Here is a 12,011-nt window from a genome sequence, read left to right as displayed (position 1 = left end):
AATCAAAGACATGAAGAAAATAGTTTGGCTTCCCATATTTATTACTTATCTTCCCATTGAGTATAGAAAGAGTTCTTTCACATCTGAAATGTAAGACACAAACCCCTGAAATTCTCCTTGATTTTAGCTGAGGAAAATGCTCCTTTCCCTAGACCTTTGCAAATCAATGGCCTGGTCAGGATCCGTTTTGCTCATAAAAATGTTTAGAAAATCTAATTGTAATCCTTTTAGGGGAACTACTTTAGTAGTTCTGATATTTTAGGGAAAGTATCAGAAAGTGCATTTCTTTATACTACGGAGGATGGCTGCAGTTGTGCTACCAAACGTCACAGTATTTGAACTGCTGACAGAGAACTTGAACCACTTACTGTGAAACTGACTTTTAGTATGCACTTTTACTCAGCAGTTTTACTCACTTTTACTCAGCAGTCTTCCTTTGATTTGCAGAATGTGTTCAACCTGCATTATTTTTAAAGGTTTATTGATGAATTTTGAAATTCCAGTCTAATTTCTTGCCTTGCCTTGACAGTTTCACATCTAACTGTATCTGTCTCACTATGCATTGACTTAAAGACTAAGTTTCAAGACTAAGACTGAAAAAGGCTATTATAATAATCTATTTTCACCTCCTGAATAAGATTCAGCCCAAAGCTTTAGTTCCACTACTTAAACCACTTAAAACCCCTCTGCACATGTTTCTAGAAGCCTGACTTCAATGGATAAAGATTTAATCTAATGACAAAGTTTCATCTTGATTTCAGTTAAACCAACCTTTAATTAACAAATATCATAATGGTTAACCGAACTGAATTAATCAAGCTGAAAATAAAATCTATTCTAATTTAAATTTCTGAAAGTAATGTAAGATGCAAAAAGTCACATTTAACAGCTAGTATTGCATGGAATGGTCTTAAGTTTTCATGTTTTTCTTCACTGTTTTTGAGTCTTTGGACAACTTTAGATCACGTAGTCAAGGTATGTCTTTAGAGCACTAGATCTCTTCAGTCTGGATTGCAGAGATTTTTCTTCTCTACAGGTTTTCCTAGTACCTTCATTGCCTTGTAGCAATATTTTTTATGGCTTTGTCAAATAATCCTTCTGTTGATGCTAACGGCTATTTCCCATCCTCTAATAGTAACAGAAATAAACCTGTGACAACAAATCCACAATCTTTTATGTTTCCAAAATAACTGTCATATATGGTGCATCAAAAAAAAGTCAATTTTACTATTTTGTCTTATTGGTCAGAAGGCACAGGGTGATTTGGTTCAAGGAGAAAGGGTGAAAGTAAGGACAAAGACAAGAACTGTCTGACTCTATGTCACTGAGCTCCTGCCACGTGAACATTCCTGAGGCAAAGTTAAAAACCTGACTGATAGGGTTACATACGCTTCTGCAGCACTCAGAAGAGGATGCCTGTGTACTCAGAGATGGGACTCTGAAGTAGCACTGCAAGACTGAAACAGTAACTGCAGATGTTGGCAGAAGACTTGGTTTTCTACATGTAACAGCTTTTACTTAAAAACAGTGAATTATCCTATATTCTGGAAAGTAATAGACCCAGGTACAAACTTCTGTTCATTCTTTCACCTGTATCACAAACCTGATGTACATAGTTTCACCAGAAGGAAGCAGCCTGGTGATTCAGCAGTCTTGCACATGGCATGCAATGCTTTAAAGCTTCTTGTTCTGGGGCTAGATAGGAACCTGTCAAAGTCTGGACAAACCATGAAACAGTGCGATCTCCTTCAACCTTTCTGTTTTCCAACTGACACAACACTTTTATGAGGCAGGAACCGTTCATCTCACAGCATCATGTCTGAAATTACATGTCACTTCTAGTTACAGCAGGCAAGAAAGAGGGACTGTCAGAAAATGCAAACATAACACAAGTTATGTTAGGTAACACTAGATAACAGAAAGGATAAGAACTTTAAATTATCTTTTGTGAATATCTATGCAAACTTTATCTCACTAGTGGATAGTACTTATCCAAGTTGTTCTTTCTCATTATAGAATTGCCAGTTCTTCAGCTAGCTGAAGTCACTGGTGACCATTCCAAACCATGTGTGAAAATACAAGCCTATACTGATAAAAGGCTAGCAGGCTCTCCCAATGCATTTGAAGCTGCTTTCTTATGGTTAAAGTATTGCAAGACTAAATACTCTAAAAAAGACAAAATCTTGCCAGTCCAGCACCTAAAACCATGAAACTTGATTTAAAAATTGTTAAAACAGTGGAAGCGTGGATACCTTTTCATTGCATTCTGGCTTTTGAGTCAGCTGCAGAGGGAACAATAGCTCTCCGGAGGCTGCAGTCAAGTGGCAAGAACAGCTGATAACTTAATGAAAAAAAACCCCATTAGTATCTGAAGGGGCACAGTAGAGGACTGAGACTTTGAAACTTTAACAAGAATTGTGAATGACTTCTACTCCCTCTTCAGCACAACAATGCCACAAACCCTAGCTTACTGCTACTGTTGTCACTGGACTATTTCTCCAGCAGAGGAATTCTCTTTGGTGAGAAGAAACCTTTTTGCCCACAGTGTTGCATTTTGAGGCATCAGTTTATAGCTGTAAGGAAAGTAATAAGATTAGAGGGAATTGAAGATCTGCAGATGTTTCTGGTGACATTACGCAGATCCAAAGACTGTACTGTGTAATATTTACTTTTTTAAATACCTAAGACCTCAAGATATGCTTATCCTCTGTATACAGTACATTGTTCAAAAGGCATTTGTTACAATAATTAAGTTCCAGAAATGAATGTGAGACTAATCAGTACTTCTACTTGCTAAAGAAAAGTTTAAATCTGAACTCCTTGCCAACCTAGGTTTCATCTTCGCTGGTAGCAGTGCTAGTGCTTAATCTTATAAAATTTTGCAGTAGATTCATGCATATGTGTCCAAGTAATGCAGGTTTGAGAAAGCAACATTATGGGAAATACGAGCAGTATGGATCACTCATTACCAAGACAATATTGACAAGATTAAAATATTTAGTTGTTATGCTTTGGAACACAGAAAAAAAATGCTGTTTCCTTGTAAAAGACCACCTTGTGAATTTCTCCAACATGTCCTTTTTCCTCATCACCCCTAGTTGCCACATGCCTGCCTTCTGCAAGCTTGGTATTCATAATACCAAAATGTTGGTATTAGTGAAAAAAGTCAGGCTGAAGGAGTTCAGAGGCTGGAGTTGAAGTGCTGTTCCCTGTGCTGGGGGCTTTGTCCTGCAAAAAGCAGTTGCTCCATTAGACCCTAGATTTGGAACTCGGTGCAATATTGTCAGGACATGGAGATGCATTGTGAGGCAGGGATTTTTCTATTGTTTTGGCTTTCTGCAGGATGTTTTGGTTTTCACTGTGTACCTGGAATATCCAGCCAGTGCTGGGGCAAGTGAGAGTTGGAAGCAAGTTAGATTAGGAGAAGGAACAGTTGTGAGAGTGGAAGGTTTCTGTCCTCTGAGCAGCTCATCCTGCACAAAACATTGTCCTACCAGCCGAAGCAAATTGCGTTTGGCTTTCAGGTGAGATGTGGAAGCACGGCCCTACCCACCTATCCCCAGTAAAAAGCTCAGTTCTTTATCCAGCTTTGTTAACTAAGGAGCTTAAGCAAGTACAATATGTGTTTACACAGAACATATGAGTGAAGAACTTGTCTAGAAACTGCTGTATGCAGCTGGCACAGAATGGCTGATTCCTGCCCCCCAGCCTGCTGCAGTGGGAGAGTAGAGAGGGATCTGCTGAGACCTACGTGGTGGCCATGAGTACCTGCTCTCTAGAAGAGCCCTCCCACTGCACAGATGTAGATGATTGGAAAAGGCACAGCTCTGCACCATTTACTTCTGGTGTTTCTGCAAAACTGAAATATGGATGAACCATGTGCACCAAACATATCTGGTGCTTCAGGATATTTATCACGTGAGCCTGCTTGCTTAGGCTACTGTGAGCTTCTGATTCAAGAGTCTAGCACCAGGCTTCTAGGGGTACCCAAAAGATGGATTTCACATTCTAAAAAGATCATACTTTCATTTAACAGTAGCCACACCTTTTTACCAAACATGCTGTCTGCTCCAAGGACTGTTTACATATAGTGTGCGAACTGTAATCTCTCAGCTTTCCCTGAGAAATCACCCCCCTGACTTGTTAAGCCAGTATTTCTGCACCATTATTCTAGCTGTGACACAGAGCTTGGCCCAGGGATCTGGGCTATCTCTGGATGGGTGTTCTGTCATTGCAAGCGCCTCTTCCCCCTCAGTTTAAGAGGCTGAGGTAAGTCAGGTAGCAGAATACCACCTGAAGGTTGTGGCTTTATTGTGTTTTTATTGTGGTTTTGTCTACATAGTTGAATCAAGAAAAAAATGTTCCATTTCCCAGCCTTACTAATGTGGGTAAGTGTCCGCTTGCATCTTTAACAGGTCAGGTGACTTACAAAATAATACATGCAGCAATTGCTCACAATGTACAGCTGCTCTGCCAAGACAGAATTTTCCAAAGATTTTTTATTATTAACCTCTGGATACCCTGACCTAGCAGGATGTAGCAAGAGAATTAAACTCAACAGACTGCCAAAATACCTGCTAATTAGCTTCCTCCAGTATCAGTCTATGAGCAGGATATATTTTCAAATAATTAGGCATATGAGACCTTAAAACTTTGTTAACTGTTTCATTTTCTAACTGCTTTGCATTAGCTGAATGCTTTTTTGAACCCCTTGGATTTGTTTGTACTTTGTTAGGGCCGATGCTAGTGAAGAGGTGCTCTGTGGCTTCCTTTCTGTGGGCAGGAGAAATATCATATTAATGTCACATTCCTAGCTCAGTTTAAAAGGAGGGACTCTGAGCTTCACAGAGCAACAGCCCATAATAATTCTGCATAGTACTAGTGTAATCCAAGAGATTAAACAGATTTCCTTCAACTCAGGGAAAACAGGCTGATCTACATTCAAGCAGAGACCAAAACACAGGTTGGACTTTTATCTTTTCTAGAGGAATTGTGTGATTCAAGACAGCTGTACTATGGGCTATCAAGCTGCAGTCATTTCCCTTCACAGAGAGAGAAGCTTTCTCTAGCTCCAAGAGAAATTATTTCCCTTCAAGATAAATTTTAATAGTACTAAGAAACACCTTTTGAACAAAGTGAGGGGAATCCACAACAAAAAAGGTGCAGGCAGGTAATACAAGAATACCAGAGATGCCTTTGGCAAGCAGGGAGAGAAGTAAACTAATGTTAGTAGGTCTGTGCCAACACTCAGACCTGGTTCGGTATTTCTCACTTTGGGTCCCAGCAGATCTATTCTTTTAAACTGATTACAAATTGCTTGTAATTTGGCCTTAAACAGCATAGCAATATCCTACATGTTCCAGGCATAGGGTAATTTTCTTCCTTACACAAACCACCAATTCCTTGCAACAGACTGTGGTATTGCCAGCTTTCTGATGCTCCAAAAACTTGTACCTCTTCTAGTATTTATACTACCGTGCCGCTTCAAGTTGACATTCAAAGTCCAGATAACTCTGGAATACTACTCAGCTTTAAATATCTAGAGATATAATATTATTTTACTATTTACTTATCTGCTTTTTTTTAATCTTTTATTTCTGTCTCCTTTTATTTTAGCTTTCACAGTAATAGGTTTGTGGGTCTATTAGTAAGCACAGAGGACGTCCCTTGCTGAAAGAAATGCTAAGTTCAGCAATGCATCAGTGTGATTTCTTTTCTTAAACTGGTTCATGGGTACATTTTCCATCACGAAGAAAAGACTCCTGTTTAGCTGCTGCACTAACAGTGGCTCCAGGTCATGGCATTGCATAAAGGGAGCCTGAACAATGAGTCCAGACTGACTCTGAACTTGACAATGCAGCTCTAATTTATAGTAAAATCAAATTTACAGTCTTCCCACCTTTATTCTAATGCACAGCTCACCTTACCCAAACAGATCACGACCATACTGATAGCAATGCTTTATGCAGTCCTCTCTTCCCAGGTATCCAGCTCTGGTGTGACTGCTCCCAGTTTCAAGACCCCACCCTTCCTCCCAGATGAATATAATTTAGGTTTACTACTACTCCTCTACAACCTGTTTGCCCCTTTATTAAATCTCTTCTTGTTCAGGTAAAGCTAGTAAGAGATTTTCTATCTTTTAACGCCTTATTATATAAAGAATACTAACAGGTGAGGTATTATAATAATATGTTCTCCAAGGTTATGGAGTTTCTATCTCATTGCTACCACTGGGTTGAGTGCTGTGTTCCCATTCCACTCTTTAATCAGGATGAGCCCAAGATTCTTTCTGAACTTTATTTAATTATAATAGGGTGATATAAAAAGAAGAAAATCAATACTTTCTGTGGAATTTTTGGAGGTTCAGGCTTGCAGGTATTCTCTGTCGTGCTGGGGAATGCTCCAGTGCTGATGTCCTCAGGCTGGTTAGGCAGCAGAAAAGAGGTAGAGGTAGCCCAGGTCTGGAGGCTCCCTGGTTTCCAAAGCCCACCACTTCATTAGCTTTCCACAGCAATCCCATTGTACTGCTCAGGCCTCCTCAACTTTGCCCTCTATGCTGTGCTGAACTGTCCCTTACAAAAATACCCACTTGTCACTAAACCGCTGTCCTTTCCTTCCATACTGCATCTTGAAGATAGCCATGACAAAATACATTACGTCTCCTACAATAACTCTCCATATCAACAAACTCCTACATGAAAACTTCCATATTTCCCCTGAGAGCCCAATAAACACTATAGGGAAACAAAAACATGCTAGGTCTATGACAGCCAAAACACTCCATGGTTGGTGTAAAGTTAACGTGAATGTGTGGTGCAATTTTCTTGCCATGAGTTAAAGCAGAATTGGGTCTCAAAGTATCTAAGTGCATACCTTGCAGATTGACATGGTATTTTAGTGAGTAATCAGTGCTTTTTCCCTGATAACATAACTATACAAGAAATACTTTGTGATGGGGAAACTTAGAATTGTTGTCTTCCAATTACTGTGTAGTGAAAATGAGAATATAAACAAATTATTTGTTATGTAGAAGCAAGGTAAAAACTGACATCTTGCCAAGGACACGACCAGGGTAATTTTATGCTCATCAGTCCCCACTTTTCTTTCATAACAAAAATCTCATGTCTTCTACAACAGGAGGAAGAAACTCGAGTCCTGGCTGCAAAGCTCCACCAGATGTGAGACCAGGGAGGAAAGGATGGTACTGACTATTGACAAGGACAGCAGTGACACCTAAACTAATGAAACACTGGTGGGAGAGAAAAAGCAACCATGAGCCTAAGCATCTTTACTTAAAAGGTTCTCAATTTGGAGGAGCTGTATTAAGAAGCATAAAAGAAAAGAAGATACCTGGATACTAGGTAGGAGAGGAAACCAATGGCTGACTGTCCCTGCTGAGGCACCTTGGTGTGTCCTCCTGAGGGGCCACCATATTTCACACCCAAATCACATGGCAGTCCTTGCCAACACCTTGCTGATACACCTGCTCTACCTCAGCATTTCTCGCTTAAACCAGGCACTGTCCCCCTTGGAGGCACTTTTGTGTGTCCCAACCAAACCCTGGTGGCTGGAACCTGAGCCCTAGAACCTGCTTATCCCCTGTGGGCAGCCCAGGGTGGGCTTCTGCTCCTCTGAGGCCATGGGGTGTTTCCCACCTCAGGCCCAATCCAGCTGTGCCAGTGTGGGACCCTGCGGGAGGAAGTAGTCCCCACTATGAGCCTGGAGAGCACCGGTCCCACACCTCAGCCCCTCCCTACAAGTCAGCCCCAATGGGGATCCCTGTAGCTGGTGCCCACACTTGCAGAGCTCCAGTCTCTCCATGCCCTGAGGAGGCAGGGACTGTGCCTCCTTGCTGCCCCCAGCAGCCTGTCCGTGACCCACTGCAGACCTCAGTGCCAAGACAGTGCCCTCTCAGTGACACCCCTGGGCACCTCTCTGTGCCACCACCATGTTGCTACTTCCTCATAAGTAGGGCATTTTACGTTGGGATCATGTTACTTAATTGTAAATGCAAAGGACATAACATTTATTTATTCTTATTTTATTCTCATTTCTTAATTTATTTTGCACACGAGCTGGAATAAGTGAATTCTACATGCCAGAAAAGGCCTTCATGCCAGGTACCAAATCTACTAGCAGAAGGGGCCGGGATCAGCTCTTGCACATAAGAAAATGTCTCTCCTATTCCTTGCATGTAGCTGTTCCAAGCATGAATTCGCTAGGGTTCAAGAGCTTTATAGTGGCCAAAGATCTTCCTCTCTGAACAGCTATAAGAATGGTATCATTCTGAGAGGGTGATCAGATTTATTTTTGATGTGGACAAGCAGCATGAATTTCCTTCTTCTGAGAAGCAGCTGAACCATCTGGGCTGAGTTTTCCTTCCCCCAAACCTCTATGCTTGAGACAGATGCTTGAGTGGATAAGTTTAGCTTAAATAATTACTGTTTAACAAAAGCATACAGTATTGAGGGGGGGGGGGGAAATGAACAAAGGCTCTTACGATTTCTGTTAATTTTGGTAATTTTGCTAATCCTAGGCCAGCACATAAGCACATTATGAATAGATTACTTTGTCTCTCTTTGTATGCCCTAATGGCTAAGAGGCAGACAGATGAGGGAGAGGGTAGGACAAGGAGTAATAAACGTCCTTGTGTAGAAAATCAGCTGGAGATCAGGCAAGTCCTGGTTGCTGGGTACATATTTTTACCATCTTCAGAAGAGAGAGATAATGCTGGGCAACACTTCATCGTATGTTGAAGTGTTTCGTTCTCTCCTCCTCAAGGTTAGTTACAGTTTTTCCTTCTTTCTGCAGTCAGCTATAAAGTCTATGTTGCTGAACTGCAGTCTCCCATTGACAAAAGGACACCATATAAGCTAGTCTAAATCACCCATTAATGCCTCTAAGGGCATTTTTATTGGACCACAGCCCACTAAAAACATACATGTAGTAACATTGGCCATGTAAAATGCCACGGGCTCTATCACCTTTCCTCTGAGTTTCTGCCATTTTCATTGTTCCTTGTAGTTGCATTGTAGGTGCATTGGCTGACCTGCACCACTGTAGTGTTGAAACTGGACTGTTTCCTGGATATTTGGCTTGGTTTCTTCATTATATCATTGCCAGCAGAACACTTCCTCCTCTTGCTTTTAGGTACCACGAATGATGGTGATGAAAGGATGTGTGCAATTACCAAGCACACTACAGGAGGGAACTGGATGTAGACACTAGCCTTTAACTTAGCTCTCTTGTTTTTTACCTTAGGTGTAACTAGTATACACAGAAAATTAAAACAGTTTTTGAGTGAGGATATGAAAAAATATTCCTACTAACCACTCTAACAGAAGAAAAGAATGATGTTTCACTGCAGGCTGGTTAGCATGATGCATCATCAGTGGCAACTCTAGCACAGTTTGACTGGTGAAGGTCTCAGCAGAAAACTTAATAGTAGACTTGTGCACAAGCACAAATCTCTGCATGTGTAACACAATTGATATTTCACTGAGCAGCACAGCACAAAACAAGAACAGTGTATGTTATGCCTAACAGTAACACTATAATAGTAAGACAAGGTGGCTCAGATTTTACACTTTGGAAAACAGAGAAAATAGCCATTCCCTTGTAAAAGGCCTTGTAATTTTCCGCTACATGCCCCTGTTTGCGCTAAGACTGAATTGCCACATGCTCATCTTCAAAATCCTGGGGATAGCCAGAAAATTCCCTGCTGAAGGGTACTGTGCAGGTGGACAAATGTGTGAAAACTCTATGATGCATTTAAGCACTAGTGAAAAAAAATATATATGGATACTACATGTTGGTGTATGCTGTAACTGTTGACATCTTGCATTTGTTTTGGCATGTTTCCTCCTTGTTGCACCTTGCGTTGTGCTGAATGCATGTTACTATTAAGACAGAATAACAAAAAAATGTTTTAGTGAGGTTTATGAAGTTCTGCTGGGTGGGACTCAGTATTCCCAAGGCAAGAGCTACCCCTGTTCTCTTTGTCTGGATGAGCATTGTTCTCCTTCTCTACATCGGTTCTCTATAGGAATAATAACCCATATGGACACACTTAAAAAAAAAAAAATCTGAGGCTGTACTGAGACTGCTCCATGATGCATGAACATGCCATTGTTCCTTCCTGGCCTGAGCATACCATTATTATTGCTGTAAAGAAAACCTCGCCAAAATACAGGGCTAGTATATATTTGCGTGTATCCACACATAAACACTCACGCTGACATGGCGCAGGGTTAGCATACAACTCAAAAATAAGTGTGGGTCCGCCAGCTGAGGTACAGACTTCACACTCTGATGCATGTTCTTCTTGACTGCGTAACACTCCTATGTCCTTTTTAAATAATAAAGGAACATGGGGACTTCTGCAGATTATAAAACGCTGGAAAACTTTTCTACTGACATACTAATACCACCCCTCCCATATTCATGGGCTGTAGGATTTCTCAAGTAGAAGAAATAGTGCAGTTGTACTGCACGTGGGATTTATTAGAGAAACTGCTCAGGGATTGTGGCAGCGGTGGGAACAATAATGCGAAGTTCATATTGTACCAATTCTTTTATTCTCCATTATTGGAGGAGACATACTAAGAGACACTGCGCTTATATCACCCTGTGAATGAGGATAATTTTGTAGCTGGCAGGAAGAATTTGCCCTTTCATTAGGAGCAGGCCAAAAGTTCTCAGATAAGAGAGATCTGCATAAGAAAATACTGTTCTATGATGCAGGCCGTGTCGGGCTTGTTAGCTGTGGCTGCAGAGTACTGTGGATTATTCAGTGCACGAACCTTCGACACAGCCAGGGGAGACTGCCTTTCATTAGGTAAAATTCTGTCTTTCCTGGGAGTAAAATAGATATACAAAGCAGGTGCTGCAAATAAACTGTCTTGCAAACAGGAAAATCACTGGAAAATGATTTTTTTTGTTGGAAAAGAAATTAATCATCACAGTTTGTCTTTACCTCTGGTAAATGCATATGACTATTTTGCAGAATAAACCTGCATGCGTTTGTCATGTCTGAGATCCCAAAGGTTTCCTCCACCTATTTGATGTTTCCCCTCTCATGTGATACAGACCTGGGCTTGATATACCTTCTATGACATCCACAGAGCCAGATAAGAGCCTGGTGAGCCTCACTCACAACTGGTATAGGTTATTTTAAACAATGTAAAAATAATCTTCATCATAGCTTAAATTATTTTTAAGGCACCAAATACCTGGTAACTTAAATTATATGGGCTATCTTCATGATATTTTTAATAGAGTTTCCCCTCAAAAGAAATACGTGGTGTTTTATCTTCTTGTACAAGCAGTAGAGTCACATTAAACAGAGAACATGTTGTTCTTCACTGTGATGATATATTCTGAAAATAGATGTTAGCCTTTGTGCTTGGGGAACGTGTGAATTCACTTGATTTCTTTCAAACAAAGCTCAGTATGCTGTGGGAAAAGCTTGGCATCCTTGCTTGGAAACAGGCTAAATTGCAATAGCAACCTTTACTTGGCCTCGCACCATGGTGCCAACATGCTAAACAAACAGCGTAGCAAAAGATGCATAAGAAGAGTAAAATAAACAGTTTGGCATTATAAATGATAGCATTTACTGTGCACTTGACAAATCATAGACTCATAGAACGCCAGGTTGGAAGGGACCTCAAAGATCATCTGGTCCAACCTTTCTTGGCAAAAGCACAGTCTAAACAAGACGGCCCAGGACCCTGCCCAGCTGAATCTTAAAACTGTCCAACATTGGGGAATCCACCACTTCCCTGGGGAGATTATTCCAGTGGCTGATTATTCTCATTGTGAAAAATTTGCCTCTTGTGTCCAATCAGAATCTCCCCAGGAGTAACTCATACCCATTCCCCCTTGTCTTTTCCATATGACTCCTTGTAAAAAGGGAGTCTCCATCTTCTTTGTAGCCACCCTTTAAATATTGGAACATGGTAATAAGGTCTCCCCTAAGCCTTCTTTTCTCAAGGCTGAACAAACCCAGC

This window comes from Phalacrocorax aristotelis, chromosome 2 (assembly GCF_949628215.1).
Source record: "Phalacrocorax aristotelis chromosome 2, bGulAri2.1, whole genome shotgun sequence".
Classification (NCBI taxonomy): Eukaryota; Metazoa; Chordata; class Aves; order Suliformes; family Phalacrocoracidae; genus Phalacrocorax; species Phalacrocorax aristotelis.
Note: the sequence above shows the minus strand (reverse complement) of the source record.